Genomic DNA, 26,087 nt, shown 5'->3' on the forward strand with positions numbered 1-26,087 from the left:
GAAATGATGCTATTCAGTTTAATCTGAATACCTGTCCTGGTGTTAAATTCAATTTTTAGGTCAAAGCCTACCAGACAGCTCAGTCTCTGGTTGTGAAAAGACTTCTTGGGAACATTCTGAAAGCTTCTCTGGTATTGCATTCTGCTTATTGTTTACCATTGGCTTTATGGTTTTTAACACACATTTACCTGCTTTCAATTTGCTGAATTTATTTGCTTTAGGCTGTTTAGAATGTCTTTGTCCCTCCCGTGGAGCATAGCTTGTAAGTTGTTTACCATCGTTCATTGTATTCTTCTACAAGTGTTTCTGTACACAGGCCTTTACATTTTGTTCTTATTTTGTCACAACTGCTGTGCATTCAAAAACAGAGGTGAAATGTCTGGCTCTGTTTTCTGAGGCAGCTTGGAGTTTACTTTTCCTTCACTGATTTCAAAGCGAGAGGATTCATGTGACAACCTTGCTGGATACTAGGGGTAGTAAAGGAAATTGTTTTTCTAGCACACAACAACATTTAAATGGATGTAAATGAACTGTGAAAATGTTTCAGACTATATCAAAATTAGGAAAGCACAAATGAAGCAAATTATTTTGTAATTTTGAAGTGTGGTGGAAACAAGTATTTAATAAAAGCAAAACAAATCAATGTAGTAGGTGATGCCATTTCTACACATTATTGTTTCGGTGCTGTATAGTTTTATCAGTAAAGCTGTATGTGCAAATGTAATGGCCATTTCAATTAAAAATGTGCTGTCTGTAATGGCAGTGCAATACCACACCATGCATACTCGACATTACGCCACTCCACTATACAACACTTTACTCCACTCTACGTCACACCACTCTATGACACACTACAGCACTCCACTCTATTCTGCTCCACTCTACAAAACTCCACTCCACTTCACAACATTCCACTCCACAATACAACACTCCACTCTATGCCACGCTACGCCACTCCACTCTACTCCACTCTATGCCTCTTAACTCTAGGCCAATCTATGACACTCTACTCCTTTCTTAGCCACTCTCTGCCACTTCACTTCATGACACTCTGCACCACTCCACTTTACAGCACTTCACTCTCAGCCAATTCACTCAACAACAGTCCACTCTACCATGCTCCGCTCTACTCCACTCCACTCAATACTCTGCCACTCTTGGCCACTCCACTCTCAGACACTCCATGCCACTTTACTGCACTGCCTTCCACTCTATGCTGCACCACTCCACTCTAATGCACTTTCCTCCACTCTACGCTACGCCACTCCATTGTATGTCACTCCACTCTATGCCACTCCATTGTACTCCATGTTATAACACTTTTCTCCATCCTACACCATGCCACTCCACAACACTCCACTCTATTCCACTCCACTCTATGCCACACCACTCTATGCCACACCACTCTATGGCACTCTATTCTATGATACTCTACGACACTCTATGCAACTCCACTCTATGACACTCTCCTTTACTCTGTGCCATTCTATGCCATTCCACTCTCTGATAATCCATTCTACGCCAGTCCACTCTATGACTTTACTCCGCGCCATGCCACTCCACAAAACTCCACTCTGCGCCACTCGATTCTATTCCACTTTACTCCACTCTACACCACTCCACTCTATGACAATTTACTTCACTCTACGCCACTCCCGCCACTCCACTGTACACCATGCCGCTCTATGCCACTCCACTCACTACACTTTATGCGTCTCTACACCTCTCCACTAACACCACAAGCAAATGCCACAACACACCAACACAAGAATATAATTGTATGATGTTGGTGCATTCTGTTGCATTGTGTTGGTGTGCTACTGTTCAGTATTGTGCCCTTGCAATGAGTTGTGTCTTGTTAGCATCGTATTTGTCAGCGCGTTGTCATCTCCTTCCCTTGAATAGTGCTGTTCTGCACATGTTGTACATGTGCACTGTGGCACAGAGGATGCAACTCTGGTGCTGACACTGTTCACAATGGTGTCACTGATGGCGGTACAAGAGCTGTCACGCTGTCACTCAAACATTGAGCACAACCAGTTCCTTCAGGTGCTGAAAACAAGTGTTCTAATCTGTAGCCATAGTTGTGGGGGTCAGAAAGAGCCTCATGGCTAGCAGCACTGTGGGGTGTGGGAGTCAGAAAGAGCTTCATGCCTAGACGTATTGTGGGGTGTGGGAGTCAAAAAGGGCTTCATGCCGAGCAGCACTGTGGGGGTGTGGGAGTCAGACAGTGCTTCATGCCCAGCAGCATTGTGGGGCGTGGGAGTCAGAAAGGGCTTCAAACCTAGCAGCACTGTGGGGTGTGGGAGTCAGAAAGGGCTTCATGCATAGCAGCACTCTAGGTTGTGGGAGTCAGAAAGGACTTCATGCCTTGCAGCACTGTGGGCTATGGGAGTCAGAAAGAGCTTCATGCCTTGCAGCACTCTGGGGTGTGGGAGTCAGAAAGGGTTCCATGCCTAGCAGCACTGTGGGAGTCAGAAAGAGCTTCATGCCTAGACGTACTGTGGGGTGTGGGAGTCAAAAAGGGCTTCATGCCTGGCAGCACTGTGGGGGTGTGGGAGTCAGACAGTGCTTCATGCCTAGCAGCAGTGTGGGGTGTGGGAGCCAGGAAGGGCTTCATGCCTAGCATCACTGTGGGCGTGGGAGTCAGAAAGAGCTTCATGCCTAGCAGCACTGTGGGGTGTGGGAGTCATAAAGGGTTTCATGCCTAGCAGCACTGTGAGGTGTGGGAGTCAGAAAGAGCTTCATGCCTTGCAGCACTCTGGGGTGTGGGAGTCAGAAAGGGCTTCATGCCTTGCAGCACTGTGAGGTGTGGGAGTCAGAAAGGGGTTCATGCCTTGCAGCACTCTGGGGTGTGGGAGTCAGAAAGGGCTTCATGCCTTGCAGCACTGTGAGGTGTGGGAGTCAGAAAGGGGTTCATGCCTTACAGCACTGTGGGGTGTGGGAGTCAGAAAGAGCTCCATGCCTTGCAACACTCTGGGGTGTGGGAGTCAGAAAGGGCTTCATGCCAAGCAGCACTGTGGGGTGTGGGACTCAGAAAGGGCTTCATGCCTAGCAGCACTCTAGGGTGTGGGAGTCAGAAAGGGCTTCATGCCTTACAGCACTGTGGGGCGTGGGAGTCAGAAAGAGCTTCATGCCTTGCAGCACTGTGGGGCTTGGGAGTCAGAAAGGGCTTCATGTCTAGCAGCACTGTGGGGCGTGGGAGTCAGAAAGAGCTTCATGCCTTGCAGCACTGTGGGGCGTGGGAGTCAGAAAGAGCTTCATGCCTTGCAGCACTGTGGAGCGTGGGAGTCAGAAAGGGCTTCATGTCTAGCAGCACTGTGGGGCGTGGGAGTCAGAAAGAGCTTCATGCCTTGCAGCACTGTGGGGCGTAGGAGTCAGAAAGAGCTTCATGCCTAGCAGCACTGTGAGGTGTGAAGCAGGGTGCGCACGCGGATTGCAATTTAAAAGAGATTATGGCATAGGTAGGGATTGATTTTGAGTTGAAATGAATTATTTTTCAAGCTAAAAAAGCTTTTGATTTTAAAGAGAGAAACTGCAAATCATGCATAGAAAAGTGCATGGACGTGCCCTGCAGTGTCATCTGGTGACATGGTGCTGTGCAAACGCAGATCCAAGTCTGACTCCAAGAGACAATACTCTGCAGCACATTATGCAGTACAAGGCAACATTTCTGGCACCCTCTGGGATAATATTTTGCAGCTATTTTGACATTTAAACACGTGTTAATTATGTATATGAAAGGGATAAACAATATTTTAGGAAATAATCCCAGAACATTTACAAGATATTAAAATTGTATTTATAAAAAAATGGCTCTGTCCTGCATGGAAAGACTAATCATCATGTTCTAATCCTTTCATGTTTGAGTCCTCTACTCACTGTCTCCCAGAGCAGCACAGGATGTGAAACACAATATACAGTGTTGCAGTGAAAACAACACAGGACCAGACTTGCAAACGTTTCAAGCAACGCAGCATGGGAACTTGCTGCGCTGCGTAAAAGAGACAGAGCAGAAATGTGCTACATCTACTACAGTATGGTACACTTTTGCTCCCTCCTGGGGCTGGTGCACTTCAGGCAGCCCAGCGCCAACGCAGGCACTCTGGTGCAAGGGTGCCAGCATTACAGGCACGATTGTTTTTGCGCAGGAAGGGAGACCTTCCCTCCTGCCCAGAAACAATCCTTAGAGGCGTATTCCTCTTTCTATGTGTCCTGCAGAAGCCAACGCACATTCAAAGAGAAAATAACAAGGAGAAATGATAGCATTTTTCCTTGTTATGCCTCTCAGTGGGAGGTGCACAATTGTAACGCAATCCCAGGTCTACTGCTTCTAGCAGTTCCATGGGTGGATGCACAGGAATGCCCATGCTCCACCCATTGAACACCTACCACAACGGAGGGCCTCATTTACAAGCTCTTGGTGGAGGGCAACGCCACACGCCTTCTTGCTGCGCTGCCCTACGGCAAAATAAAAGGGCAGGAGTGCGCCGTGTCCATGAGATATCGCATTCCTGTCTTCTTCCCCAGCCCTGGCCGCCATACGCCAACAGAGGCACCCTTACACCACAGTGCAAGGGTGTCTGCGTTGTGGGAATGATTGGCTTTGTGCAGGAAGGGACACCTTTGTGTACAAAAACAATCCATGGCAGCAAACATAGAAACAGGAAGAAAACTGGAAGAAATAAAGTTCTTTCGTCTCGCTGCGCCTCCCCTATACCTCCCCTGGGGAGGTGTAGGCTTTTGACACATTCCCAGTGTAGGAGAGTAGGATCTGCACTTATGTTGCCCCCACTTTTTTTCTGATGTTTACACTGGTTTCTGGCTACAGTCTGGCTGGGTCCCTGCTAATCAGGGCCCCAGTCTCTCTGTTCTCTCTAAACGACTTGGTGTGCATATTAGATGCACTAGTGATTGGATACTGTGGTACCTTATGAGCCCCCAGTATATGGTACCTTAGGTACCTAGGGCATAGGCACTTCACAGGCCTACCAGGGGCTGAAGCGTGTATTATGCCACCCCTGGGAAGCAGACTAAATCTGACACCACAGGCCTGCCACTGCAGCCTGGGTGAGGTAGTGTTAGCACTCCTCACTGAGGTATAGGTTCCTATATCTCACTATACACACACATAGAAACCTATCAGTCACCCCTAAGGCAGGCCCTATCAATCCTGAGGGCAGGGTGCTTGGTTTACAATGTGAGAGGGTGCCTCTGCATGAGCAGGACCCCCCTGCAGCTGGCAGAGTCTATTCTCTGTGGCTGTTTGTGGATGCGGTTAAAAACCATATACTCTTAAGTGCATTATAATGCTAACTTTGAAATGACTGCATCAACACATGTTGCGTTTGGTGTCAAACAACTTGGAATCATACCCCCACATCAGTCCATGATGTGGGAGCATGATCCCACCCTTCTAGAGGGGACGACATGTACCTACTGTGGTAACACGGTAGAAATCTGAAAGAGCCCTAGCATCACAAAATGGATGCCACCAGCACAGACACGGGGCTGCCCTCCTGCTGCTGACTGAAACTCGCAGTGGAGGAGGCCCAACAATAGGCATCCTGTCACAGGGAGGTGTCACTACCTTCCAGACAGGATTTAGTGTATTGGGGCTGGGTGGGTGCACTCCTAGAGTGCTTTGAAGTCCTGCACTGGGGGAGCAGTAGGCTCCTCTGTGCATATGCCAGCTCAAACCGGTTCAGGGGCTACCTGTCCCTGCTCTGGCGCGAAACTGGACAAAGGAAAGTGGGTGTAACCACCCCCTACCCTGACCCTCCCAGAGGAGTGGTCCTAAAGCTAGTCCCTCCCCTACCTTCAGTATAAGATAGGGAAACCTTGCTATTGCAAATCAGTTAACCCTGGACGACGCTTTACAAGAAGAATCCTGGTCCTTCGATGTTCCACTACCTTTGGAAGACGGAAGAATCTCCCTTGGAGTCAAGGAGTGACTCCCCTGTTTGGCAGGCACCAAAACTTGAATCAACGGTCACAAACTTTCCCGCTCCCGCTGGAGTCTGAAGTCCCTGCAGCCCCGGAAGTGGATTTCCTGACTTCTCGATTGCCATTGTGAGTCCCCAGCAAAGCTGAGGCGAGTGGACCCCACGAGTGATGAGGAACTGCAATACCTGGGAACCGTGCACTATTCTCGAGTGCAACCCCTTCGCAACGTTCTACGAATCAGAGGCCTACCCCGTCCCGAGTGACCGTGGGCTCCTGTGAAGCATTTCCTCACGAGGTGTCTTCGCGATCCCTTGCCCGTTGGCTTGTGGGTCCCCCGAAGACTTTCTGAAAAGAACCAAAGGGCTCCCCTGGTTGCTCCAGGCCTGCTCTCACTTACCTTCACTGGGTGAGTCCCTCAGACCTTGCTGGTCTGCACCATTGACTAAATTCACTTTCCACAAGACTTGCTGTTGCCAAGGCTTGTTGGCTCCAATCCGGTTGCCGACACCGCAGTCAGCTGCAGACATTGTGGGACACTCTGAATCCAGCTGCTGGTCATCGTTGATCTCTCCTGGACCTCGTGAGCGAAGAGTCAAAACACCCTTGATCACCTGAAATCACCCGACATCCGGGGGCATCCATCTTCATGGCCCCGGGTCACTGGCAAGTGACTGTGAACACTGTCCCTTCAATTTTCAGGTCTTCTACATCTTGAATCCAGCCTTGGATTCCACCGGACACTTCTTCAGTCTTCGCAAGCAGCAAATCTTCTTTGGTCGCCATAGAAAACAGCGACGCGACCCGACACCAAAAGACACCTATGCACCGGCTTCCCTGGGTGAGGTAACTCGTGCACTCCGGTGCCCGAGTGTGTGTTGGCCCCCGAATTACTTACCTTGTAAGTGGTTTGCTTGTAGACTTCCTCGAAGTACCCTAAAACTTTAAAAATCAAACCGCGACTTGCTCCATTGTAAGCAATGGGGAACCGCGGCTGTGTTCTCACACTGCATGCGTCTCCCATGGGTCTGTTACTTACCTGCTTTTACTGCATTAGTGAAGCCCCAGCGATTCTACAGTCCCTAGGCCTTGTCATTCTGCAAGTTGACTTTCCTAAACCTCTTTTTTAGTATATGGTCTGGTACGCCCCTAGGGCCCCAGCCATATTTGTGCTTAACTTATTGTGAAACGTTGATATTTGAATGTGTTCCTGGCTTCTAATCTCATAAAGAGATTAGTAGAGTGTGTCTAGAAATAAATACATATATATTTGGTATATATACCTGTGTGGTGTCCTTTCATTTGGTAATTCAAGAGATTATAAGGTAAAACAAGCTGCTTTACATTCCTCTGAGACTTAGCCTGAAGGCTGCTCTCCACAGCTACCACTAGGATAGTTTTCTTTAAAAGGTTGTATTAAACCTATCTACCATAAGAGTCGAATTGGACTGGTGCAAGGTGGCCACTATAAGTAGTGACCAGCATATGCCAGGCCAACTTCTCACAGCCAGGCTTACAGTATGTTGTAAATCTGGGAATGTGACAAATACCATGGGTGTTACATGGGAACACCTACCGTAATGCCCATGGCACGCCTCCCCATCGCAGTGTGAGGCAACGCATCGACTTCTGGTGCGTTGCCTTACACCATATCTACAAGGCCATGAAAAGTCATGCAGGGTAGCTTTATATGCCATGGTAGATATGGCGCTGCACTGTGCGCCGCTGGAACGTCAATAAAAGTGACGTTCCGGTGGCGCAAAGGGGCTTGTAAATGAGGCCTGGAATGTACTGCAAAGCAGCGCAAGCGGCTGCGTTACATTTCTTTACAAAGTCATGCAAGGCGGCGTGACCCTCCCCTGTGTGGCTTTGTAAGATCCCATTTAAGAATGCGTGCTGGCGTGCATCGACGTGCCTCACGCAAGTACTACACAAATCCTCAGCAGATCTGTCCAGATGTGTCAAGTGTACACTAGGCTTGTAATAAAAGCTGGCCTCCTTTCTTCGACACATGAGACATCTATTATAACTTGGCTCTTGGGCGTCAGTGTCTGCTTTGCGCTATGTTCAAATAGTGTGGCGTTTCAAAGCACTCTTTCCAAAAAGAAGCAGGAACAGCATCTTTTATTTACAATACAAGGCCCTCGCGGGGACACGCTTTGAAACTGAAGCGATTAGAGCGTAAAAGAGACGACAATTGTTTGTGGTTCTTCTCCAGTCTGCCTGAACTTTGCAATAACTGCTACTCTGACTGCACTGCTGTGAAACACGAGCAGTCACCATCAGGAAACAAAACATTTTCATGACACAGAATGAATCATGTTTTCCACCGTGCTTGAAATACATTTAAAACATGCAGAGGTCTTGTTTTCTACTGTAGACAAAACACAGAGGCGCTTCCTGAATCCAGCAGACCATAGAGTGTGTGTGGATTATTAACCACCTCTGAGAGAAGCTGTGATCTGTTCAGAATCTGAGCACAGCATCATTGATGGCAGCCAGGTGAGGTCTGCAAAGGGTCAGGAGCTGTGATCTGTTCAGAATCTGAGCACAGCATCAGTGAGGGCAGCCAGGTGAGGTCTGCAAAGGGTCGGGAGCTGTGATCTGTTCAGAATCTGAACACAGCATCCGTGAGGGCAGCCAGGTGACTCCTGCAAAGGGTTGGGAGCTGTGATCTGCTCAGAATCTGAACACAGCATCCGTGAGGGCAGCCAGGTGACTCCTGCAAAGGGTTGGGAGCTGTGATCTGCTCAGAATCTGAGCACAGCATCAGTGAGGGCAGCCAGGTGACTCCTGCAAAGGGTCGGGAGCTGTGATCTGCTCAGAATCTGAGCACAGCATCAGTGAGGGCAGCCAGGTGACTCCTGCAAAGGGTCGGGAGCTGTGATCTGCTCAGAATCTGAGCACAGCATCAGTGAGGGCAGCCAGGTGAGGTCCGCAAAGGGTCGGGAGCCGTGATCTGCTCAGAATCTGAGCACAGCATCAGTGAGGGCAGCCAGGTGACTCCTGCAAAGGGTCGGGAGCTGTGATCTGCTTAGAATCTGAGCACAGCATCAGTGAGGGCAGCCAGGTGACTCCTGCAAAGGGTCGGGAGCTCTGATCTGTTCAGAATCTGAGCACAGCATCAGTGAGGGCAGCCACACTGGCATAATGAAAAGTGAGGGGGCCTCCCTGCACAGTACGTAGAGGGGCCTCCTCCAGGCTCATTTAAGAGCTCTCCGGGCAGAGTGCAGTGCCGAGGGTGCCCCTTGGAGCTTGGGGCCCCCCCGCACTGCGGGGGCTTCGGGGGCCTGTGTTACGCCCCTGGGCAGCCAGGTGAGGTCTGCAAAGGGTCAGGAGCTATGATCTGTTCAGAATCTGAGCACAGCATCAGTGAGGCAGCCAGGTGAGGTCTGCAAAGGGTCAGGAGCTGTGATCTGTTCAGAATCTGAGCACAGCATCAGTGAGGCAGCCACGTGAGGTCTGCAAAGGGTCGGGAGCTGTGATCTGTTCAGAATCTGAGCACAGCATCAGTGAGGCAGCCAGGTGACTTCTGCAAAGGGTCGGAGCTATGATTTGTTCAGAATCTGCGCACAGTATCAGTGAGGGCAGCCAGGTGAGGTCTGCAAAGGATCAGGAGCTGTGATCTGTTCAGAATCTGAGCACAGCATCAGTGAGGGCAGCCAGGTGACTCCTGCAAAGGGGCAGAAGCTGTGATCTGTTCAGAATCTGAGCACAGCACCAGTGAGGCAGCCAGGTGAGGTCTGCAAAGGGTCGGAAGCTGTGATCGGTTCAGAATCTGAGCACAGCATCAGTGAGGGCATCCAGGTGAGGTCTGCAAAGGGTCGGGAGCTGTGATCTGTTCAGAATCTGAGCACAGCATCAGTGAGGCAGCCATGTGAGGTCTGCAAAGGGTTGGGAGCTGTGATCTGTTCAGAATCTGAACACAGCATCAGTGAGGCAGCCAGGTGACTTCTGCAAAGGGTCGGGAGCTGTGATCTGTTCAGAATCTGAGCACAGCATCAGTAAGGGCAGCCAGGTGAGGTCTGCAAAGGGTCAGGAGCTGTTATATGTTCAGAATCTGAGCACAGCATCAGTGAGGGCAGCCAGGTGACTCCTGCAAAGGGTCGGGAGCTGTGATCTGCTCAGAATCTGAGCACAGCATCAGTGAGGGCAGCCAGGTGACTCCTGCAAAGGGTCGGGAGCTGTGATCTGCTCAGAATCTGAGCACAGCATCAGTGAGGGCAGCCAGGTGACTCCTGCAAAGGGTCGGGAGCTCTGATCTGTTCAGAATCTGAGCACAGCATCAGTGAGGGCAGCCACACTGGCATAATGAAAAGTGAGGGGGCCTCCCTGCACAGTACGTAGAGGGGCCTCCTCCAGTCTCATTTAAGAGCTCTCCGGGCAGAGTGCAGTGCCGAGGGTGCACCTTGGAGCTTGGGGCCCCCCACACTGCAGGGGCTTCGGGGGCCTGTGTTACGCCCCTGGGCAGCCAGGTGAGGTCTGCAAAGGGTCAGGAGCTGTGATCTGTTCAGAATCTGAGCATAGCATCAGTGAGGGCAGCCAGGTGACTCCTGCAAAGGGTCAGGAGCTGTGATCTGTTCAGAATCTGACCAAACCAACAAGACATCTTGTCCAAACTGAGAACTAATAGACAACGATCCCTTTTCAACAAAAACCTATCCTGAAAAATAAAACAAGAAAGGAGGGCTTTAAGAATTGCCTTTTACTCAAAAAAACTTTTATTATTTATTTAACATTTTTCTTTTATGTGCGCTCAACAATTATTAATTGCGCATTTGCATTTTACAAAATACGACACAATATACATACAAATATATTTAAACAGAACAAAACAATACTGTTAATACCCTAGGGGTTTTAAACTAGATTCATTCATCAAACATTCTTGGCCTATCCATTCATACATACAATCGACATACACTGAACAACGCGGTCCTAATGACACCTATCCCTTTGAAATGAATTGTTTTCCAAACTTTATATGTGTTCTAACATTTTCTCTTTTTTCTATATACAATGAAAGAACTAGCAGCACATTTAGGGCAGAGCTTTTCAAATGGATGTGAAAAGGACCGAACTGGTCGACGCGTTTCGAACCTCTATCTTTGTGAGGTTCTCCTCAGGACCAACCAATTTCTGTAACAAAAAACACAAGGACCCTCTTTAGATGAGTGAAACAACTTAGGAACTCTCGCAAGCCTCCACCAGCGGCTGAGCAGACCCACCTTGCAAAAGTATGTCAATGTGGCACCTTAACCTTCATTAACCTTCAGTGACTTTAACAGCTGTAGAAACGAACAGATAATTCCCACTCATATTATCACTCTTTCTGTCAAAGACATAGAACATGACAAACATAAACACAGCTTAATTAAAACTCTGCTCACCCTTCGAAGTGAATCCGTTGTCTAATTGGGACAGCCGAATCCTAGAAAAAGTTATAAAATAGCATCACCGGAAAGTATAAGAGTCACTCCTGACTGCCTCTTAAAACCCATCCAAAGTCGGCTTACCCAATTAGGAGACGGCTGTCTCCTTAATCTGCTCCCTCAGTAAATCGAAAAACTCTTTTCTTCCTAAGGGAGAAGTAAACATTTATGATGTCCTCCTATAGTCAAACTTAATTCATTGGCAAATGGAGTGCTTACGTCCCGAGCGTGGTCGCTTACCTTTGTAAGTCTGCTGGGTACGTAGTCGTGTCTCTTTTCAGTCTCGTGCCGGCAGCTGAAACCGAAGACGTGAATCATTAAACCCGGCTTTCGCTATCCATGGAATCTACTATGATGTGAAAAAGAATTCATTGCCCGCTTACCGAGGTTACTCCACTGTTACAGCATGCCACGATTCCGTTAGTCTACGCGAAGTGCGTCGAAAATGAACTGGATGATGTAGCAGTTGATTTCTCCCGGGTCATAGCATGCCCATTGACTCATGGGAATTGTGGTTTCTTCAAAGCAGGGTGGGAGATGTAGTTTCCTATTTGAACAAAATGCTAACCTGGCTCTCTTTATCTATAACTTCTTCGGAGGTCGCCGTCATTAATTCATCTAAGGGTGCACATAGTGGAAACGAACCTGATATGCTTCTATGGTTTAGTGACACAGATATACGCATTGCATATAAGGACAGCCACTACTCTGGGCATCGTCATATTGTAATTGGTCTAAAAATCTCTGCTGTCTCATTAAGTCCATTGGTTGTTGTGTTAAATTTCATGATGAGAAATGCCTCACGTTGGCTCAAGAGTCTCTCCAGATCGCCCCCACGGGGGTCTTTCTCAATTTTGGACAACACTGTCCATTTGAAGTCTTCCTCAATATGTGTTTTTGTGACCCAGTGGCTAACTAGCGGAGCATTTTCCACTCTCCGTCGAATCCTCGACTTATGCTGAGTGATGCGCTGTCGAACCTCTTGAGTGGTCTTTCCAATATAAAGTTTTGGACATGGGCAAGTTACTGCGTAAACAACATTCCTGGTTTTGCAGTTTGTAAATGTATTGTGTTTCCAATTGATGTTATTAAACATAAAGACATCTCCTTCAATGGTTTGCTCACAGCAAATGCAAGTCCCGCATTTGTGGTGCCCAACAATTGGTGGTAGGGCTAACATACTTCTCAGAGTGGGGGTCTGCTGCTTCGGTAAAGCTGCTCTAACGATGTAATTGGCTATGCTTTTTTCTTTTTTGAACGCAAAAAGAGGTGGTGTAGAAAAGTCCTCATGGAGATCTTTAATCAAGTGCCAGGTAGTAAGGATCAGTTTACGAAGTTGGTGTGTGTTCGGACAAAACGTTGTAACGCAAACTGGCCTATTAGCCATTTTCTTTGTTTTTTGCTCCAAAAGTGTTTCCCTTGGGGTCCACCATGCTCTCTTGAGGGAGTGTTTAAGTAACTTTTTCGGATACCCCCTTTCCATCAACCGGTCTTTTAGTTTATTCGCATGAGCAAAGTATTCCTCTTTTTTTGTACAATTCCTGCGGATCCGCAGGAACTGGCCATATGGCAAATTCTGTCTCAGACTTCGAGGATGGTTGCTGGTATAATGGAGCGCCTTGTTTCTGTCGGTTGATTTCCTAAAAAGTGTAGTTTCTAGCTGCCCCTCAGATGCTTTCACTTTTACATCCAAAAATGTAATCGATTGATTTGATGCCGAACAACTGAACTTGATGTCTTTAGATCGTTCATTAAGCCATCCTACAAACTCATCTAGTAGTTGTTGTGTGCCAGACCAAATTAAAAAGATGTCCTCTATGTACCGCATATAGCTGGAAATATTTGCCGAGTACGGGTTGTTGTTATATATGAAATTGTTTTCATATAGGCCCATGAATAACACCGCTAATTCTGGGGCGAAAGGACACCCCATCGCCACGCCTCTTGTTTGGAAGAAGAACTGTGAATCAAATGTAAAGTAATTTTTGGACAATGAAAATTTGGCGAGTGCCAGGATAAATTCCGTGGGTACTTGAACCGGCTGTTCTCTTTTGCCTAAGAACCACGTTAATGTCTCCAATGTTTGATCCTGGGATATTTGAGTATAAAGCGACACCACATCCAGTGTCACCATCAGCTGCCTTGTGTTGTCAAACCGGACCGGTGCTATTCTGTTTAGAAAGGCTGTGGTGTCTTTAAGATGGGCAGGAATCTCACTGATGAAAGGTTTTAGAAAGAAGTCAATATATTGGGCAACTGGTTCAATAAGTGATTCACACATCGACACTGTTGGTCGGCCAGGGGGGTCAAGTTCACTTTTATGTAATTTTGGCAAAACATAAAAAACAGGCGTTCTCGGATTCTTATTCTGTAAAAAAAGTAGTTCTTTTGGACCAACAAAACCTTGTGCGAACCCTTCCACGATGATTAGGAAAAGTTGATTTTGTAATTCCTTTGTTGGATCCTTGGAGATTTTACGATAACAATCGGCATCTTCTAACTGGCGCAACACCTCTTTCTTGTATTTATTCTCGTCCCAAATCACCACTGCACCCCCTTTATCCGCCTGTTTGACCACTACAGATCTGTCATTCTTGAGGTCTATCAAAGCATCTTTCTCTTGTTTGGCTAAGTTGTACTTAATATAGCCTTTTTTACCTTCCATTGCCTGTATCCCAGATAGAATGGTTTTTTCAAAGGTACTAATTTCCTTGGGGATTTTGGGGCCTGATGGACAGAAAGAAGATTTTCTCCTCAACCCTGTTATCTCTGTTGTAGCGACTTCGGGGGAGTCCAGAAAGAACGTTTTAAGCCGAATTTTACGACAAAACTCCATTGTTTCCAGCTTTAGTTTCACAAAGTCAGTTGGTCTAGATGGCACGAAACTGAGTCCTTTTTCCAATATTGACAATTCAGCTTCTGTTAGGATTTTTTCGGACAAGTTAAACACCGGCGAGGGAACTAACTCCTGTAGTACTGTCGGCGCGGTCTCATTTCCCATGGCTGGGAATATCGTAGGCGTCCTCTGCCCTGCCGTTGGCCTCGCGCTAAAAAATGTGCCCCTTGGTTTGATGCTTGCTGATCCTGATTTTGTTGATTTAACCTTGGATTTTGATTTGCCCCAGTGTCAGCATCCGATTCTCCACCTGAAGATGATGATGATGTTTCCGAGAAGGTGATGAATTTCTTTCGTGAACGGCCTCGGTAATTCTGAAGATAGTTCCTCGAGTCGTTATTGGTATAAAAATCTTTATTTAAATAAGGATAAGTGGAGTCCAATGAAAAGTTCTTTTTATCTGCCTCAAATTTATTACTTTTTTGGATAACTGTGTAGTCTTTGAAGTCCGATATCTCCTTTTTGACCTTTTCCAATAGAGCTTTTGCGTCAGTTAGATGTTGATTGTTTTTAATTTCTGCCTCCAAATCCGCTATCTCTTGTAATTGTAACAGTGACAGCCTGTGAGCTGTTTCAACAGTCAACACCATTAAATCCCGGCTGCATTTCGTCTCAATGCGGCTGTAACCTTTCTTATATATCGGATCATCGATGAACACGGCCGGAATATTCCGTATCTGTAGTCCCGATGGAATTGTCCCTTCTTTTAAATGTTGTAATAAGAAATGCCCGTGTAGATCCGTCCTGATTTGTTTTTTGCGTAATCTGGTAAATTTGTCCGATTCATTCTGAGTTTTTTCTGTGACACTTAAGGTGGCCGATGCAAAGACTGGTGGTTCTCGCATTAAGTTCTGAATATGTTCCTCACTGTATGCGAAGGCATCTTTTCTGCCATCGCACACTCACACTAGGGATAACAATAAATAACAAAAATAATGACGTATTTAGACAAAAGACAACAAGTTAAACAAATTCATACAGCCATCCGGTACACACACTGCACATGTCTCTAACAACAAACGTTGCTCAAATCTCGTGGTCCCTTTTGAATATAACCACTAGTGCAACCTCGCGGGCCTCTGCCCGCTCCCAACGTATTAAACCAAAACTGGGTTCTGGCTCAAAAACTCAGCTGGACTGAGCCAAATTTAACCAAACCAACAAGACATCTTGTCCAAACTGAGAACTAATAGACAACGATCCCTTTTCAACAAAAACCTATCCTGAAAAATAAAACAAGAAAGGAGGGCTTTAAGAATTGCCTTTTAATCAAAAAAACGTTTATTATTTATTTAACATTTTTCTTTTATGTGCGCTCAACAATTATTAATTGCGCATTTGCAATATACAAAATACGACACAATATACATACAAATATATTTAAACAGAACGAAACAATACTGTTAATACCCTAGGGGTTTTAAACTACATTCATTCATCAAACATTCTTGGCCTATCCATTCATACATACAATCGACATACACTGAACAACGCGGTCCTAATGACACCTATCCCTTTGAAATGAATTGTTTTCCAAACTTTATATGTGTTCTAACATTTTCTCTTTTTTCTATATACAATGAAAGAACTAGCAGCACATTTAGGGCAGAGCTTTTCAAATGGATGTGAAAAGGACCGAACTGGTCGACGCGTTTCGAACCTCTATCTTTGTGAGGTTCTCCTCAGGACCAACCAATTTCTGTAACAAAAAACACAAGGACCCTCTTTAGATGAGTGAAACAACTTAGGAACTCTCGCAAGCCTCCACCAGCGGCTGAGCAGACCCACCTTGCAAAAGTATGTCAATGTGGCACCTTAACCTTCATTAACCTTCAGTGACTTTAACAGCTTACACTGGGGCTGTAGAAACGAACAGATAATTCCCACTCATATTATCACTCTTTCTGTCAAAGACATAGAACATGACAAACATAAACACAGCTTAATTAAAACTCTGCTCACCCTTCGAAGTGAATCCGTTGTCTAATTGGGACAGCCGAATCCTAGAAAAAGTTATAAAATAGCATCACCGGAAAGTATAAGAGTCACTCCTGACTGCCTCTTAAAACCCATCCAAAGTCGGCTTACCCAATTAGGAGACGGCTGTCTCCTTAATCTGCTCCCTCAGTAAATCGAAAAACTCTTTTCTTCCTAAGGGAGAAGTAAACATTTATGATGTCCTCCTATAGTCAAACTTAATTCATTGGCAAATGGAGTGCTTACGTCCCAAGCGTGGTCGCTTACCTTTGTAAGTCTGCTGGGTACGTAGTTGTGTCTCTTTTCAGTCTCGTGCCGGCAGCTGAAACCGAAGACGTGAATCATTAAACCCGGCTTTTGCTATCCATGGAATCTACTATGATGTGAAAAAGAATTCATTGCCCGCTTACCGAGGTTACTCCACTGTTACAGCATGCCACGATTCCGTTAGTCTACGCGAAGTGCGTCGAAAATGAACTGGATGATGTAGCAGTTGATTTCTCCCGGGTCATAGCATGCCCATTGACTCATGGGAATTGTGGTTTCTTCAAAGCAGGGTGGGAGATGTAGTTTCCTATTTGAAAAAAATGCTAACCTGGCTCTCTTTATCTATAACTTCTTCGGAGGTCGCCGTCATTAATTCATCTAAGGGTGCACATAGTGGAAACGAACCTGATATGCTTCTATGGTTTAGTGACACAGATATACGCATTGCATATAAGGACAGCCACTACTCTGGGCATCGTCATGTTGTAATTGGTCTAAAAATCTCTGCTGTCTCATTAAGTCCATTGGTTGTTGTGTTAAATTTCATGATGAGAAATGCCTCACGTTGGCTCAAGAGTCTCTCCAGATCGCCCCCACGGGGGTCTTTCTCAATTTTGGACAACACTGTCCATTTGAAGTCTTCCTCAATATGTGTTTTTGTGACCCAGTGGCTAACTAGCGGAGCATTTTCCACTCTCCGTCGAATCCTCGACTTATGCTGAGTGATGCGCTGTCGAACCTCTTGAGTGGTCTTTCCAATATAAAGTTTTGGACATGGGCAAGTTACTGCGTAAACAACATTCCTGGTTTTGCAGTTTGTACCCCTAGGGTATTAACAGTATTGTTTCGTTCTGTTTAAATATATTTGTATGTATATTGTGTCGTATTTTGTAAAATGCAAATGCGCAATTAATAATTGTTGAGCGCACATAAATGAAAAATGTTAAATAAATAATAAAAGTTTTTTTGAGTAAAAGGCAATTCTTAAAGCCCTCCTTTCTTGTTTTATTTTTCAGGATAGGTTTTTGTTGAAAAGGGATCGTTGTCTATTAGTTCTCAGTTTGGACAAGATGTCTTGTTGGTTTGGTTAAATTTGGCTCAGTCCAGCTGAGTTTTTGAGCCAGAACCCAGTTTTGGTTTAATACGTTGGGAGCGGGCAGAGGCCCACGAGGTTGCACTAGTGGTTATATTCAAAAGGGACCACGAGATTTGAGCAACGTTTGTTGTTAGAGACATGTGCAGTGTGTGTACCGGATGGCTGTATGAATTTGTTTAACTTGTTGTCTTTTGTCTAAATACGTCATTATTTTTGTTAGTTATTGTTATCCCTAGTGTGAGTGTGCGATGGCAGAAAAAGATGCCTTCACATACAGTGAGGAACATATTCAGAACTTAATGCGAGAACCACCAGTCTTTGCATCGGCCACCTTAAGTGTCACAGCAAAAACTCAGAATGAATCGGACAAACTTACCAGATTACGCAAAAAACAAATCATGACGGATCTACACGGGCATTTCTTATTACAACATTTAAAAGAAGGGACAATTCCATCGGGACTACAGATACGGAATATTCCGGCCGTGTTCATCGATGATCCGATATATAAGAAAGGTTACATCTGCATTGAGACGAAATGCAGCCGGGATTTAATGGTGTTGACTGTTGAAACAGCTCACAGGCTGTCACTGTTACAATTACAAGAGATAGCGGATTTGGAGGCAGAAATTAAAAACAATCAACATCTAACTGACGCAAAAGCTCTATTGGAAAAGGTCGAAAAGGAGATATCGGACTTCAAAGATTACACAGTTATCCAAAAAAGTAATAAATTTGAGGCAGATAAAAAGAATTTTTCATTGGAATCCACTTATCCTTATTTAAATAAAGATTTTTATACCAATAACGACTCGAGGAACTATCTTCAGAATTACCGAGGCCGTTCACGAAAGAAATTCATCACCTTCTCGGAAACATCATCATCATCTTCAGGTGGAGAATCGGATTCTAACACTGGGGCAAATCAAAATCCAAGGTTAAATCAACAAAATCAGGATCAGCAAGCATCAAACCAAGGGGCACATTTTTTAGCGCGAGGCCAACGGCAGGGCAGAGGACGCCTACGATATTCCCAGCCATGGGAAATGAGAACGCGCCGACAGTACTACAGGAGTTAGTTCCCTCGCCGGTGTTTAACTTGTCCGAAAAAATCCTAACAGAAGCTGAATTGTCAATATTGGAAAAAGGACTCAGTTTCGTGCCATCTAGACCAACTGACTTTGTGAAACTAAAGCTGGAAACAATGGAGTTTTGTCGTAAAATTCGGCTTAAAACGTTCTTTCTGGACTCCCCCGAAGTCGCTACAACAGAGATAACAGGGTTGAGGAGAAAATCTTCTTTCTGTCCATCAGGCCCCAAAATCCCCAAGGAAATTAGTACCTTTGAAAAAACCATTCTATCTGGGATACAGGCAATGGAAGGTAAAAAAGGCTATATTAAGTACAACTTAGCCAAACAAGAGAAAGATGCTTTGATAGACCTCAAGAATGACAGATCTGTAGTGATCAAACAGGCGGATAAAGGGGGTGCAGTGGTGCTTTGGGACGTGAATAAATACAAGAGAGAGGTGTTGCGCCAGTTAGAAGATGCCGATTGTTATTGTAAAATCTCCAAGGATCCAACAAAGGAATTACAAAATCAACTTTTCCTAATCATCGAGGAAGGGTTCGCACAAGGTTTTGTTGGTCCAAAAGAACGAATTTTTTTACAGAATAAGAATCCGAGAACGCCTGTTTTTTATGTTTTGCCAAAATTACATAAAAGTGAACTTGACCCCCCTGGCCGACCAATAGTGTCGGGGTGTGAATCACTTATTGAACCAGTTGCCCAATATATTGACTTCTTTCTAAAACCTTTCTTCAGTGAGATTCCTGCCCATCTTAAAGACACCACAGCCTTTCTAAACAGAATAGCACCGGTCCGGTTTGACAACACAAGGCAGCTGATGGTGACACTGGATGTGGTGTCGCTTTATACTCAAATACCCCAGGATCAAGCATTGGAGACATTAACGTGGTTCTTAGGCAAAAGAGAACAGCCGGTTCAAGTACCCACGGAATTTATCCTGGCACTCGCCAAATTTTCCTTGTCCAAAAATTACTTTACATTTGATTCACAGTTCTTCTTCCAAACAAGAGGCGTGGCGATGGGATGTCCTTTCGCCCCAGAATTAGCGGTGTTATTCATGGGCCTATATGAAAACAATTTCATATATAACAACAACCCGTACTCGGCAAATATTTCCAGCTATATGCGGTACATAGATGACATCTTTTTAATTTGGTCTGGCACACAACAACTACTAGATGAGTTTGTAGGATGGCTTAATGAACGATCTAAAGACATCAAGTTCAGTTGTTCGGCATCAAATCAATCGATTACATTTTTGGATGTAAAAGTGAAAGCATCTGAGGGGCAGCTAGAAACTACACTTTTTAGGAAATCAACCGACAGAAACAAGGCGCTCCATTATACCAGCAACCATCCTCGAAGTCTGAGACAGAATTTGCCATATGGCCAGTTCCTGCGGATCCGCAGGAATTGTACAAAAAAAGAGGAATACTTTGCTCATGCGAATAAACTGAAAGACCGGTTGATGGAAAGGGGGTATCCGAAAAAGTTACTTAAACACTCCCTCAAGAGAGCATGGTGGACCCCAAGGGAAACACTTTTGGAGCAAAAAACAAAGAAAATGGCTAATAGGCCAGTTTGCGTTACAACGTTTTGTCCGAACACACACCAACTTCGTAAACTGATCCTTACTAACTGGCACTTGATTAAAGATCTCCATGAGGACTTTTCTACACCACCTCTTTTTGCGTTCAAAAAAGAAAAAAGCATAGCCAATTACATCGTTAGAGCAGCTTTACCGAAGCAGCAAACCCCCACTCTGAGAAGTATGTTAGCCCTACCACCAATTGTTGGGCACCACAAATGCGGGACTTGCATTTGCTGTGAGCAAACCATTGAAGGAGATGTCTTTATGTTTAATAACATCAATTGGAAACACAATACATTTACAAACTGCAAAACCAGGAATGTTGTTTACGCAGTAACTTGCCCATGTCCAAAACTTTATATTGGAAAGACCACTCAAGAGGTTCGACAGCGCATCACTCAGCATAAGTCGAGGATTCGACGGAGAGTGGAAAATGCTCCGCTAGTTAGCCACTGGGTCACAAAAACACATATTGAGGAAGACTTCAAATGGACAGTGTTGTCCAAAATTGAGAAAGACCCCCGTGGGGGCGATCTGGAGAGACTCTTGAGCCAACGTGAGGCATTTCTCATCATGAAATTTAACACAACAACCAATGGACTTAATGAGACAGCAGAGATTTTTAGACCAATTACAACATGACGATGCCCAGAGTGGTGGCTGTCCTTATATGCAATGCGTATATCTGTGTCACTAAACCATAGAAGCATATCAGGTTCGTTTCCACTATGTGCACCCTTAGATGAATTAATGACGGCGACCTCCGAAGAAGTTATAGATAAAGAGAGCCAGGTTAGCATTTTTTTCAAATAGGAAACTACATCTCCCACCCTGCTTTGAAGAAACCACAATTCCCATGAGTCAATGGGCATGCTATGACCCGGGAGAAATCAACTGCCACATCATCCAGTTCATTTTCGACGCACTTCGCGTAGACTAACGGAATCGTGGCATGCTGTAACAGTGGAGTAACCTCGGAGAGGGCAATGAATTCTTTTTCACATCATAGTAGATTCCATGGATAGCAAAAGCCGGGTTTAATGATTCACTTCTTCGGTTTCAGCTGCCGGCACGAGACTGAAAAGAGACACGACTACGTACCCAGCAGACTTACAAAGGTAAGCGACCACGCTCGGGACGTAAGCACTCCATTTGCCAATGAATTAAGTTTGACTATAGGAGGACATCATAAATGTTTACTTCTCCCTTAGGAAGAAAAGAGTTTTTCGATTTACTGAGGGAGCAGATTAAGGAGACAGCCGTCTCCTAATTGGGTAAGCCGACTTTGGATGGGTTTTAAGAGGCAGTCAGGAGTGACTCTTATACTTTCCGGTGATGCTATTTTATAACTTTTTCTAGGATTCGGCTGTCCCAATTAGACAACGGATTCACTTCGAAGGGTGAGCAGAGTTTTAATTAAGCTGTGTTTATGTTTGTCATGTTCTATGTCTTTGACAGAAAGAGTGATAATATGAGTGGGAATTATCTGTTCGTTTCTACAGCCCCAGTGTAAGCTGTTAAAGTCACTGAAGGTTAATGAAGGTTAAGGTGCCACATTGACATACTTTTGCAAGGTGGGTCTGCTCAGCCGCTGGTGGAGGCTTGCGAGAGTTCCTAAGTTGTTTCACTCATCTAAAGAGGGTCCTTGTGTTTTTTGTTACAGAAATTGGTTGGTCCTGAGGAGAACCTCACAAAGATAGAGGTTCGAAACGCGTCGACCAGTTCGGTCCTTTTCACATCCATTTGAAAAGCTCTGCCCTAAATGTGCTGCTAGTTCTTTCATTGTATATAGAAAAAAGAGAAAATGTTAGAACACATATAAAGTTTGGAAAACAATTCATTTCAAAGGGATAGGTGTCATTAGGACCGCGTTGTTCAGTGTATGTCGATTGTATGTATGAATGGATAGGCCAAGAATGTTTGATGAATGAATGTAGTTTAAAACCCCTAGGGTATTAACAGTATTGTTTTGTTCTGTTTAAATATATTTGTATGTATATTGTGTCGTATTTTGTAAAATGCAAATGCGCCATTAATAATTGTTGAGCGCACATAAAAGAAAAATGTTAAATAAATAATAAAAGTTTTTTTGAGTAAAAGGCAATTCTTAAAGCCCTCCTTTCTTGTTTTATTTTTCAGGATAGGTTTTTGTTGAAAAGGGATCGTTGTCTATTAGTTCTCAGTTTGGACAAGATGTCTTGTTGGTTTGGTTAAATTTGGCTCAGTCCAGCTGAGTTTTTGAGCCAGAACCCAGTTTTGGTTTAATACTGTTCAGAATCTGAGCACAGCATCAGTGAGGCAGCCACGTGAGGTCTGCAAAGGGTCGGGAGCTGTGATCTGTTCAGAATCTGAGTACAGCACCAGTGAGGCAGCCAGGTGAGGTCTGCAAAGGGTCGGAAGCTGTGATCTGTTCAGAATCTGAGCACAGCATCAGTGAGGCAGCCAGGTGAGGTCTGCAAAGGGTCGGGAGGTGTGATCTGTTCAGAATCTGAGTACAGCACCAGTGAGGCAGCCAGGTGAGGTCTGGAAAGGGTCGGAAGCTGTGATCTGTTCAGAATCTGAGCACAGCATCAGTGAGGCAGCCAGGTGAGGTCTGCAAAGGGTCGGGAGCTGTGATCTGTTCAGAATCTGAGCACAGCATCAGTGAGGCAGCCAGGTGACTTCTGCAAAGGGTCGAGCTATGATTTGTTCAGAATCTGAGCACAGCATCAGTGAGGGCAGCCAGGCGAGGTCTGCAAAGGGTCAGGAGCTGTGATCTGTTCAGAATCTGCGCACAGCATCAGTGAGGCAGCCAGGTGAGGTCTGCAAAGGGTCGGAAGCTGTGATCTGTTCAGAATCTGAGCACAGCATCAGTGAGGGCATCCAGGTGAGGTCTGCAAAGGGTCGGGAGCTGTGATCTGTTCAGAATCTGAGCACAGCATCAGTGAGGCAGCCATGTGAGGTCTGCAAAGGGTTGGGAGCTGTGATCTGTTCAGAATCTGAGCACAGCATCAGTGAGGCAGCCAGGTGACTTCTGCAAAGGGTCGGGAGCTGTGATCGGTTCAGAATCTGAGCACAGCATCAGTGAGGGCAGCCAGGTGAGGTCTGCAAAGGGTCGGGCGCTGTGATCTGCTCAGAATCTGAGCACAGCATCAGTGAGGGCAGCCAGGTGACTCCTGCAAAGGGTCGGGAGCTGTGATCTGTTCAGAATCTGAGCACAGCATCAGTGAGGCAGCCAGGTGACTTCTGCAAAGGGTCGGAGCTATGATTTGTTCAGAATCTGAGCACAGCATCAGTGAGGGCAGCCAGGCGAGGTCTGCAAAGGGTCAGGAGCTGTGATCTGTTCAGAATCTGCGCACAGCATCAGTGAGGGCAGCCAGGTGACTTCTGCAAAGGGTCGGGAGCTGTGATCTGTTCAGAATCGGAGCACAGCATCAGTGAGGCAGCCATGTGAGGTCTGCAAAGGGTCGGGAGCTGTGATCTGTTCAGAATCCGAGCACAGCATCAGTGAGGGCAGCCAGGTGACTCCTGCAAAGGGTTGGGAGCTGTGATCTGTTCAGAATCTGAACACAGCATCAGTGAGGCAGCCAGGTGACTTCTGCAAAGGGTCGGGAGCTGTGATCTGTTCAGAATCTGAGCACAGCATCAGTGAGGGCATCCAGGTGAGGTCTGCAAAGGGTCGGGAGCTGTGATCTGTTCAGAATCTGAGCACAGCATCAGTGAGGCAGCCATGTGAGGTCTGCAAAGGGTTGGGAGCTGTGATCTGTTCAGAATCTGAACACAGCATCAGTGAGGCAGCCAGGTGACTTCTGCAAAGGGTCGGGAGCTGTGATCTGTTCAGAATCTGAGCACAGCATCAGTGAGGGCAGCCAGGTGAGGTCTGCAAAGGGTCAGGAGCTGTGATCTGTTCAGAATCTGAGCACAACATCAGTGAGGGCAGCCAGGTGACTCCTGCAAAGGGTCGGGAGCTGTGATCTGCTCAGAATCTGAGCACAGCATCAGTGAGGGCAGCCAGGTGACTCCTGCAAAGGGTCGGGAGCTGTGATCTGCTCAGAATCTGAGCACAGCATCAGTGAGGGCAGCCAGGTGACTTCTGCAAAGGGTCGGGAGCTGTGATCTGCTCAGAATCTGAGCACAGCATCTGTGAGGGCAGCCAAGTGACTCCTGCAAAGGGTCGGGAGCTGTGATCTGCTCAGAATCTGAGCACAGCATCAGTGAGGGCAGCCAGGTGAGGTCTGCAAAGGGTCGGGAGCCGTGATCTTCTCAGAATCTGAGCACAGCATCAGTGAGGGCAGCCAGGTGACTCCTGCAAAGGGTCGGGAGCTGTGATCTGCTCAGAATCTGAGCACAGCATCAGTGACGGCAGCCAGGTGACTCCTGCAAAGGGTCGGGAGCTCTGATCTTTTCAGAATCTGAGCACAGCATCAGTGAGGGCAGCCACAGTGGCATAATGAAAAGTGAGGGGGCCTCCCTGCACAGTACGTAGAGGGGCCTCCTCCAGGCTCATTTAAGAGCTCTCCGGGCAGAGTGCAGTGCCGAGGGTGCCCCTTGGAGCTTGGGGCCCCCCCGCACTGCGGGGGCTTCGGGGGCCTGTGTTACGCCCCTGGGCAGCCAGGTGAGGTCTGCAAAGGGTCAGGAGCTGTGATCTGTTCAGAATCTGAGCATAGCATCAGTGAGGGCAGCCAGGTGACTCCTGCAAAGGGTCAGGAGCTGTGATCTGTTCAGAATCTGAGCACAGCATCAGTGAGGCAGCCACGTGAGGTCTGCAAAGGGTCGGGAGCTGTGATCTGTTCAGAATCTGAGCACAGCATCAGTGAGGGCAGCCAGGTGACTCCTGCAAAGGGTCAGGAGCTGTGATCTGTTCAGAATCTGAGCACAGCATCAGTGAGGCAGCCACGTGAGGTCTGCAAAGGGTCGGGAGCTGTGATCTGTTCAGAATCTGAGTACAGCACCAGTGAGGCAGCCAGGTGAGGTCTGCAAAGGGTCGGAAGCTGTGATCTGTTCAGAATCTGAGCACAGCATCAGTGAGGGCAGCCAGGCGAGGTCTGCAAAGGGTCAGGAGCTGTGATCTGTTCAGAATCTGCGCACAGCATCAGTGAGGGCAGCCAGGTGAGGTCTGCAAAGGGTCAGGAGCTGTGATCTGTTCAGAATCTGAGCAGAGCATCAGTGAGGGCAGCCAGGTGACTCCTGCAAAGGGGCAGAAGCTGTGATCTGTTCAGAATCTGAGCACAGCACCAGTGAGGCAGCCGGGTGAGGTCTGCAAAGGGTCGGAAGCTGTGATCTGTTCAGAATCTGAGCACAGCATCAGTGAGGGCATCCAGGTGAGGTCTGCAAAGGGTCGGGAGCTGTGATCTGTTCAGAATCTGAGCACAGCATCAGTGAGGCAGCCATGTGAGGTCTGCAAAGGGTTGGGAGCTGTGATCTGTTCAGAATCTGAGCACAGCATCAGTGAGGGCAGCCATGTGAGGTCTGCAAACGGTTGGGAGCTGTGATCTGTTCAGAATCTGAGCACAGCATCAGTGAGGGCAGCCATGTGAGGTCTGCAAAGGGTCAGGAGCTGTGATCTGTTCAGAATCTGAGCACAGCATCAGTGAGGCAGCCAGGTGACTCCTGCAAAGGGTCGGGAGCTGTGATCTGTTCAGAATCTGAGCACAGCATCAGTGAGGCAGCCACGTGAGGTCTGCAAAGGGTTGGGAGCTGTGATATGTTCAGAATCTGAGCACAGCATCAGTGAGGGCAGCCAGGTGAGGTCTGCAAAGGGTCGGGAGCTGTGATCTGTTCAGAATCTGAGCACAGCATCAGTGAGGCAGCCATGTG

Source organism: Triturus cristatus, chromosome 8, assembly GCF_964204655.1.
Source record: "Triturus cristatus chromosome 8, aTriCri1.1, whole genome shotgun sequence".
NCBI classification, from domain to species: domain Eukaryota; kingdom Metazoa; phylum Chordata; class Amphibia; order Caudata; family Salamandridae; genus Triturus; species Triturus cristatus.